Source organism: Clarias gariepinus, chromosome 2 (genome assembly GCF_024256425.1).
Source record: "Clarias gariepinus isolate MV-2021 ecotype Netherlands chromosome 2, CGAR_prim_01v2, whole genome shotgun sequence".
In the NCBI taxonomy this organism is placed as follows: Eukaryota; Metazoa; Chordata; class Actinopteri; order Siluriformes; family Clariidae; genus Clarias; species Clarias gariepinus.
In genome coordinates, this window is record NC_071101.1 from 51800001 (window position 1) to 51810000 (window position 10000).

Here is a 10000-nt window from a genome sequence, read left to right on the forward strand (position 1 = left end):
AGAGAGAAATAAACATCAGGAACCACCATGGAGTTAGAGAGGGGTGTACAAACTTTTGGACTTGTAGACTGGTAGTGAGTGTATATTATATTTATATAACCAGAAAGCCACAGGAAGGTCTTTACGCTCTTATAGAGTTCCATCCTGGACTTCTTTCCATGTTTACGTTCCTCAGTTCAGTGTAAGAGCAACTCGTACTTCAGGTTTCTCTCAGTATTGTTCCTTTATTTATAAATTATTGATATGAGTCATATATATCCAGGCAAAAGACGATTTCCTTCCGTGTGAGTTTGTTTTTGAAGTGTTTCCTTCTTCCTTGAAGAGAAAGTTTAATTATTTGATCCACTGCTTCTGTCTATTTTAATACTTCTTGATTTAACCTCAGCATTTGACACCATCTCCCATAATATTTTATTAGAAAGACTGAAGTCCATTGGAATTGTAGATACTTCCTTGGCTTGGTTTTCTTTATATCTCTCTCACTGCACTCAATTTGTTCAGCTAGGCCAGATTAAATCTACATCTTTACCCATCACTGCAGGAGTGCCTCAGGGGTCAGTGTTGGGGCCCTTGCTCCTTATCATCAACTTATTGCCCTTGGGGAACATTTTCCGGAAATACGGTGTCCAATTTCATTGCTATGCTGATGACATCCAGCTCTATGTTTCCTCCGAACCTACTTCTGACCTTCCTCCATCTTCTCTTTTAAATTGTTTAGCTGAAATTAAATATTGGTTTCTATTATATTGGTTTCTTCTTATTACTCCTCAGGGGAACTAAAAATACTCTATCGAAGAGTAGTTTTTTGTTATGTATTGATGGTTTTACAATCTCTCTCTCAACACAAGTTAAAAGCTTGGGTGTTATCCTTGACAGCACCCTATCCTTTGAAGCACACATTAATAAACTCATTAGGACAGCGTACTACCACATCTGAAACATTAACCGTCTCCGTCCGGCCCTCTCAATGAGGAGCGCTGCTATCCTGGTACACGCTCTCGTCACCACACTCATCGACTATTGCAATGCTCTATTTTTTGGTCTTCCCCTCAAACTCCTACATAAGTTACAATTAGTACAGAACTCAGCTGCTAGAATACTAACTAGAACTCCTACAATGGACCACATAACTCCTGTTCTTCAACAGTTACACTGGCTTCCTGTTTAACAGCGCATACATTATAAAAATCTGGGTTTTTTTTTATAAGGCATTACATAACCTGGCTCCGTCATATTTAACAGATCTTCTCCTAACCTATACTCCTTCAAGAAATCTGAGATCATCATCGTCACAAAATCTGGTTCTTCCTCGTATGCGTTTGGCAACCATGGGATCTTGAGCTTTTAGCTACGCTGCCCCTTACCTGTGGAATCTACTACCTCTTGACATTCGTAATAGTAACTTTATTTCTGTTTTCAAATCCTGTTTAAAACACATCTCTTCAGGCAGACATACTTTTAACACTGCTTTGTATGTATATTCTCCTTTATTATTATAAATTTTTGTTTATTTATTTTTATTTATTTATATATATTTTTTTATTTTATTTTATTTTTTTATGGTGTGTAAGGTGTCCTTGAGTGTCATTTAATGAAAATCTATTATTATTATTATTATTATTACAAAATATCAATCAAAATGCAAAAAGAACACATTATGTAAATGCATTTCAGTGAGTAAAATAAGTATTTGCCCCCCTACAACAATAATTCTGGCTACTGATCATAGTAGTCCAGTCATGACTGGTCATGTGCTCATGTGTGTACACAGATTAATTTAAGAAGATGCTTCTGACAACATTTCGTTATGTGTATAAAAGCCACCTGTTCTCCATCTTCCATTCAAAACTCACCACCATGGGCAAGACCACAGAGCTGTCAAAGGACGCCAAGGACGAGACAGTAGACCTGCAGAAGGCCGGACTGGGCTACAAGACCATCGACAAGAAGCTTGGTGTGAAGGAGACAACTGTTGGAGCTATTATTTACAAATAGTAGAAATATAAAATAACCATCAACTGTGCCGGCGGCCTGTGGGGTTGTGAAGCCCGAGGTGAGATCATGGAAACTGGGATCACTGGTGTAATAGTGTACAGTGGAACCTTGGATTATGAGCATAATTCATTCAGGAAGTGGGCTCGTATTCCCATACACTCATAAACCAAAGCAAAATGTTCCCATAGGAAATAATGGAAACTCTAAGAATTTGTTCCACAGCCCCAAAAAATAAATACATTAAAATAATTTACACAAAATATAAAGTAAAAATAAAACAAATTAACTGCACTTCACCTTAAATCCCGACAGATAAGTGTTTCCTTTTATGTGCGCAGGCACTGTGTATCTGTTTCTCCCTCTTGCACTGCAGAGTGTGTGCGTTATGTGTGTGCGCGTGTGTAATTTGACATTGTGCTGGTTTACACTCTCTCTCTCTCTGTGTATGAGCAAACCGTACCACAGTAAAACTGTAACTGCAACAACGATGAGAACCAGATTCTGCTCTGTTAAGCCATGGGCTCTCCATCTACGAATCTGATTAATATTTCTCTAGATGTTTACATGCTGGACTAGTTGCCCTGCTGAGCTGCTCACTGTACAGTTAAATCTCCCGCCGCTGTCAGCTCGCGTCCGGGTGACGTAGCAACACCCAATGACAGAGAGCCCTCACTCTGACGAGCGAGCACGCGGAGACACACACATTTAAGTTCATGCTTTTATTCAGCACATGTTTATACCGCTACCTTGTACAGACATTAAGTACACATTTAGCCTGTACGCCTGCACCGCGTGAAATCAGCACCAAGACAGACGACGCTGTGAGAGGCAACACACAAATCAGTTAAATCCATATTACCGTAAAGATTAGAACATCAGGAACTTTACTTCTGACAGCACATTTTCTGTCATGCAACTGTCTATAAGCACTGAAACATTAATAAGTGGTGAGGGAGGATCTAAAATAGCGCATTTTTGATTAAAAGTGAGCCTTTTGAAGAGATATAGTGGAATCTATGTGCACAAATACTATGATCATTACGGCATGGCATTACGCAAATTAATGTATGTATATGGTACGTCTGTGTGTGTTTCAAATCTTTTATGCTTTTATTTATACTGTTGTTTTGTATTTATTATCGTTTTCAGTAATTTGTCAGTAATTATATAAAGCTATCCTTTTAATTTAATATGGTGAGTAAATGTTTTTACTCATGGTTGTGAATTGTTACATGTTTAATAGGTCCATGTGTTGTGAGTATAAGGACAAGTTTATGTATTGATGTTCCATTGTAGTGAGAAGGAAATGCTTTTAATAATGTGCGTGGGCCCTTGTCATAAGGCGGGGCCCTTGTCGTAAGGCGGGGCCCTTGTCGTAAGGCGGGGCCCTTGTCGTAAGGCGGGGCCCTTGTCGTAAGGCGGGGCCCTTGTCGTAAGGCGGGGCCCCAAGCGACCGCCTGTATTGCCTGTTGGACGGGCTGGCATTGCCCATCAATCCCCCTCGGGATTATTTTCTCCAAAGCCAGTATTGTGTTAGTTCAGTGTACATGACACAGTGTACACGGTGTATCTTTAATATGTTGCTCTGTGTTGTACACTTCTGTTTTAAGGCTGACGCTAGGCATTTCATTATTATCTGTGTTTATCTACCTGCATCTCCTCTCAGGGTGAATGAATAGTTCTTTAAACTTTGTGAGCTGGAATGTTAAGGGTTTAAACCATCCGGTCAAGAGAAGGAAGGTGCTCTCACACATTAAACAACTTAACACTGCACACATTAATACTAATGTAGTGTTGGCTAATTTATATGCCCCTAATTATGATGATGTTTTCTGCTCTACCAGATCTGAGCTCATACTCTCTCATATTAGGGGGAGACTTTAACTGCTGTTTGGATCCATCACTTGACAGGTCATCTCCCAATCCTATACCTCTGAGTAAATCCGCCACGCTACTTCAGTCCTATCTCTGCAGCTTTGGTATTTCTTGTGCTTATCAGAGCATTGTGATATCGGATCATGCTCCTGTTATGTCTATAAAGATCCCCGATCTACCTCAGATTATTAAAAATTGGCATTTTAATTCATCGTTACTGATAGAGGACGATTTTGTTAAATTTATGGAAGACCAGATGGTTTTTTTTCTTAAACACAAATGAAACACCTGAAGTGTCATGTTTAACTGTTTGGGATGCTCTGAAAGCCTACCTCAGGGGACAGATAATTTCATACACTGCAAATATGAAAAGGAAGGCATATAAAGAACGAAAAGATTTGACCAACCAAATTGAAAAAATTTATCAGTAGTATGCTCTATTTAAAAACCCTGATCTGTATAAAAAACGCATAGAATTGCAAACTAATTTTGAACTCATCTCGACGCATGTAATTGAACGCCAATTATTAAAGAGTAGGAGCCAATTTTACATTCATGGTGACAAATCTGGGAAACTTTTAGCTAACCAGTTAAGAGGTTTTAGAGCACAGCAACACATTACAAAAATTCGGATGGAGGATGGTACCATTACTACCGACCATTCCAAAATTAATGATGCATTCAGGAATTTTTATTCTCGATTATATACTTCTGAGTTCCCAGAGGACCAGAGTTCAGTTGAGAATTTCCTGACTCAACTAGATATCCCAACACTGTCCCCTGATTCTAGATTAAGATTAGAGGAGCCCATATCACAAGAGGAGATCAGTTCAGCTATCTCATCATTACGATCTGGTAAGTCCCCGGGTCCTGATGGGTTCCCTGTAGAGTTTTTTAAATCATTCTCCTCATACCTTGCACCACAACTAGCTTCGGTTCTGTCTGAATCTTTTCAGCAAGGTAAGCTGCTCGCGTCATTTAATGAGGCTCGCATCACCCTCATAGCAAAGAGAGATAAAGACCCAACAGAGTGCTCTTCATATAGACCAATCTCTCTTCTTAATGTGGATGTTAAAATCCTTGCTAAAGTCTTGGCTCGTAGATTAGAGAATGTTTTACCCTCTATTATATCTGAGGACCAGACCGGTTTCGTCAAAAATCGCTTTTCTTACTTTAACATTCAACGTCTTATGGATGTCCTGTACACACCATCAGAGGGGATCCCTGAGTGTGTCCTTTCTTTAGATGCTGAAGAGGCTTTTGATCGTGTGGAATGGGAGTACATATTTAGGACTTTAAAAAAATTCAATTTTGGTCCAATTATTTTTACTTGGGTTAAATTATTATATTCAAGCCCTAATGCCTCAGTTCTGACTAATGCTCAGCAGTCTCAACCATTCAGCTTTCAGCGGGGAACTCGTCAGGGGTGTCCTCTTAGCCCATTGCTCTTTAACCTTGCCATTAAGACACTAGCAATTGCATTCCGCAGTTGTAGGGATATATCTGGGATTCAGAGGCAGGGAGAAGAACATAAAGTTTCCCTTTATGCAGATGATCTTTTACTTTTTATATCAAATCCAATCTCCTCCCTTCCACCTGTGCTGTCATTGCTCAGTGAATTTAGCTACTTTTCAGGATATAAATTAAATTTGCGCAAAAGTGAACTTTTTCTGCTAAATAATACAGCAGTAACAACTGGTATCCACAATTTTCCATTCAACATAGTGAAAAATCAGTTTCCCTATCTTGGTATTACAATCACAAGGAAACATAAACACCTTTTTAAAGAACATTTTATTAGATTGTTGAACCAAATAAAAAAGGACTTGGGACAATGGTCACCACTGTCCATGTCCCTGGTGGGACGCATGAATGCCTCTGTCTCTCTGTCCTTTCCTATCGTCTCTAACTATCTCTTCCTACCTTCTTTACATGATTCAGTGGCAATCAAGCTTTGCAAAGATCTGTTTGTTGATCATAAGTTTGCATCGTTTGAGCAGCCCTCTGAGAGGTTTAACCTTCCCAACTGTTATTTTTTCAGATACCTGCAAGTAAGACACTTCATTGGCTCTTCAATACCGAATTTCCCTGAGGCTCCTGATGTAAATATTATAGATAATCTCCTATGTTTGTCCCCGTTACGTAAAGGCCTAATATCCACTATTCACGGTGGATTGATGGGTTCGAGTTACACCCTTTTAAGTAAAATTAAAACTGCTTGGGAGAAAGATTTAAATCTCTCGCTGTCAGATGATACTTGGAATTCAATTCTTAAACTTGTCAACTCAACCTCCTTATGTGCTCGCCACTCTTTATTACAGTTTAAGGTTGTACACAGGGCTCATTTCTCCAAACTTAAACTTTCCCGTTTCTACCCAGATGTTGATCCTTGTTGTGATAAATGTAAAAGTGGAGAGGCGTCTCTTGTTCATATGCACTGGACACGGACGAATTTGGAAAAATCCTGGAGGGATGTTTTTAAAACCTTGTCGTACATATTGAAATGCAACCTTGAACCAGACCCTCTGATCGCTCTTTTTGGTGTCACTGGAGAGGAAGATAAGCGTCTAACTCCAGCTAAACAGCGTCTGTTATCTTTAGCGACACTCCTGGCCAGGCGTTCACTTTTACTCAAGTGGAAGGATGCCACGTCACCCACTCACGCCCAGTGGCTCAGAGATATTATGTCCTGTTTGTCCCTGGAGAAGATCCACTACTCAATCCGTTATTCGGATTATATAGCTCCATATTCTTTTTTTGTTTTTTTCTTTAGAGGCCTGGCGTCTAGCCTTTCTTATGCATGTAAAACTGGCTTGGAGTCAGGGCGGGGCGGGGTGGGTGCTATAGGGTTTATAAGGGCGTTATAAAACCTGTATTAAAACATGTTTACCCTGTTATATCCCTGTTTAAAATCAATAAAAATATTGTTGAGAAAAAGAATGATCATGAGAAACGTGAGGGATCAGCCCAGAAGTACACAGAAGGAACTTGTGAATGATCTCAAGGCAGTTGGCTCCACAGTCAGCGCACAAGTTCCTCCTTCTCTGGAAGGCTCATAAATAACTAAAAAATAAATTAAAATAAATTAAATAAATAAAAATTCTGTGAAAATGGTTGCACTGTAAAATTAATTTCTCACATCCCCAGTTAGGAAGCTGGAGTCAGCCAGGATACAGCGCCCCCTGGAGCTCCCCCTGGAGAGGTTTAAGGGCGTTGTTACCCTGTTCTCATTTTGGATGAGAACCTCCTGAAGGTGGGTCGCGAATAGATCTTTCAGCAGGACAATGACCCAAAGCATACCGCCTGGATATGAGATTTAGGATTCTGGATTTTAGATTGATATTCTGTCTTTATCCTTTAAATCCTTTAAAATAAAAGAACACACAGAAGATCTCTCACTCTAAAGAGACACGCGTTGTCCTCCTCACCACAACTGGACGGATCATTTATTCATGAGATTTACTTTAATCCTTTAGTTCTGAGTCAATTGCTCCAACACCACTCATTTACAAACCGCACACCAGCGCTGATGAGACACAGATCTTATCACAGGAGCCGGGTTTGTTTGTGCAGATTCCAGGAGAACTGAGAATGAGGAAGTGCTCTCTTTCCCTCTCACTCTCTTCCTCTCTCTCTCTCTCTGGTGCATGCTGGGAGGTGGTGTGAGAGCAGCGTGTGGAGCGTGGTGTGAGAGCGAATGAGTGTTTTCAAATCTTTTAAAAACTTTCGAACACTTTTGAGCTTTTTTCTAAAGCACAAACATAACATGTATATATTAAACATCTATTAACAATAGCGATCACACGGCGTAATCAGTTTTAATCCGTGGAGCTGTTGGTCTGGTGGCGGGGTGCAGGGATGGCGGCTCGCCCGAGCGGTGGAGCCCGACCTCTCTCACTCCGTCACGGGGTGTGCTGTGAGGTGAGCGCCGTGGTTTCGGTGGAGCAGGTGTTACTGGAGGTGGTTAAGAAAAGGGAACTCGTACATCAGCTGATTGAACACGGAATAAAGGTGAGTGGAGAACTTTATTCCGTTACTCCGCTGGGGGCAACAACAATAAAGGTCACCGTGTCGATTGTTCCTCCTTTTATCCCCCATGAGGATATAGAGAGGGAACTGTCTCAGTTCGGGAAGATCGTGAGCAGTATGAGGATGGTGTCTCTGAACTGTAAAAACCCCGCGCTGAAGCATGTCGTGTCCTTCAGGCGTACAGTGCTCATGTTCCTGACTGAGTCCACGCTGGACATCTCATTCAGAGTCACTCATGAGGGGAAATCATACATGCTGTACGCCAGCACTGGGAACATGAGGTGCTTCGAATGTGGAGAATCGGGCACAAAAAGTACAGCTGCCCACATAGAGCACAGGGCAGGGAGGAGGCGGGGCCTTGTGAGGTCAGGGCAGTGAGGCAGGATGGAGCGAGGTCCAGTGTGGAGCAGACAGGTGGTGTAATGGTGCAGGATGGGGGTGTTGTGGTGCAGGATGGAGGTGTCGTGGTGCAGGATGGAGGTGTAGTGGTGCAGGATACAGGTGTAGAGGTGCAGGATGGAGGTGTAGAGGTGCAGGATGGAGGTGTCGTGGTGCAGGATGAAGGTGTAGTGGTGCAGGATACAGGTGTAGAGGTGCAGGATGGAGGTGTAGTGGTGCAGGATATAGGTGTAGAGGTGCAGGGTGGAGGTGTAGTGGTGCAGGATGGAGGTGTAGTGGTGCAGGGTGGAGGTGTAGTGGTGCAGGGTGGAGGTGTAGTGGTGCAGGGTGGAGGTGTAGTGGTGCAGGATGGAGGTGTAGAGGTGCAGGGTGGAGGTGTGGTGGTGCAGGGTGGAGGTGTAGTGGTGCAGGGTGGAGGTGTAGTGGTGCAGGGTGGAGGTGTAGTGGTGCAGGGTGGAGGTGTGGTGGTGCAGGGTGGAGGTGTGGTGGTGCAGGGTGGAGGTGTGGTGGTGCAGGGTGGAGGTGTAGTGGTGCAGGGTGGAGGTGTGGTGGTGCAGGATGGAGGTGTAGTGGTGCAGGGTGGAGGTGTGGTGGTGCAGGGTGGAGGTGTGGTGGTGAAGGGTGGAGGTGTAGTGGTGCAGGATGGAGGTGTGGTGGTGCAGGATGGAGGTGTAGTGGTGCAGGGTGGAGGTGTAGTGGTGCAGGGTGGAGGTGTAGAGGTGCAGGGTGGAGGTGTAGTGGTGCAGGGTGGAGGTGTGGAGGTGCAGGGTGGAGGTGTGGAGGTGCAGGGTGGAGGTGTGGTGGTGCAGGGTGGAGGTGTAGTGGTGCAGGGTGGAGGTGTAGTGGTGCAGGATGGAGGTGTAGAGGTGCAGGATGGAGGTGTAGAGGTGCAGGATGGAGGTGTAGTGGTGCAGGATGGAGGTGTGGTGGTGCAGGATGGAGGTGTGGTGGTGCAGGGTGGAGGTGTAGTGGTGCAGGGTGGAGGTGTAGTGGTGCAGGATGGAGGTGTAGTGGTGCAGGGTGGAGGTGTAGTGGTGCAGGGTGGAGGTGTAGTGGTGCAGGGTGGAGGTGTAGTGGTGCAGGGTGGAGGTGTAGTGGTGCAGGGTGGAGGTGTAGTGGTGCAGGATGGAGGTGTAGAGGTGCAGGGTGGAGGTGTGGTGGTGCAGGGTGGAGGTGTAGTGGTGCAGGGTGGAGGTGTAGTGGTGCAGGGTGGAGGTGTAGTGGTGCAGGGTGGAGGTGTAGTGGTGCAGGGTGGAGGTGTGGTGGTGCAGGGTGGAGGTGTAGTGGTGCAGGGTGGAGGTGTAGAGGTGCAGGGTGGTGGTGGGAACAGATAGTGAACAGGTGACAGTAAATAAAAAACATGGGAAGCTAAATGATGGGTCATACAAGGACAAGAGGGCTCGTGAATGTGAGGAGGTGAAGAGGGCTGGAGAACCCAGAGTGAAAAGAGCACACAGAACACTCAGGAAGATCTAGTTTCAGCAGGGGGCTCAACCACTGTAAGGGAACCAGTCTCACTGGGGGGGTTAAATAACATGGGCGGAGCAGGCAGTGTGGAAGAATTAACACCAGTCTTAGAGCAGGATGGAGACTCAATGGATGAAGATTGCGAAGAGCACATATAATATAATCTTTTCTATTATTCCAAATATAAGAAAATACATGTGGGTCAAAGTTAATGATACAAAGATCACTGCAGCGG

The 10000-nt window shown here is 43.7% G+C and overlaps 1 protein-coding gene across 1 annotated transcript in view; it reads right to left on the reverse strand.

Annotated features, from left to right (window-relative positions):
- The window catches only part of frk (fyn-related Src family tyrosine kinase), a 23421-nt gene that overhangs the window by 5360 nt on the left and 8061 nt on the right, over positions 1-10000 (reverse strand). The window lies entirely within an intron of this gene.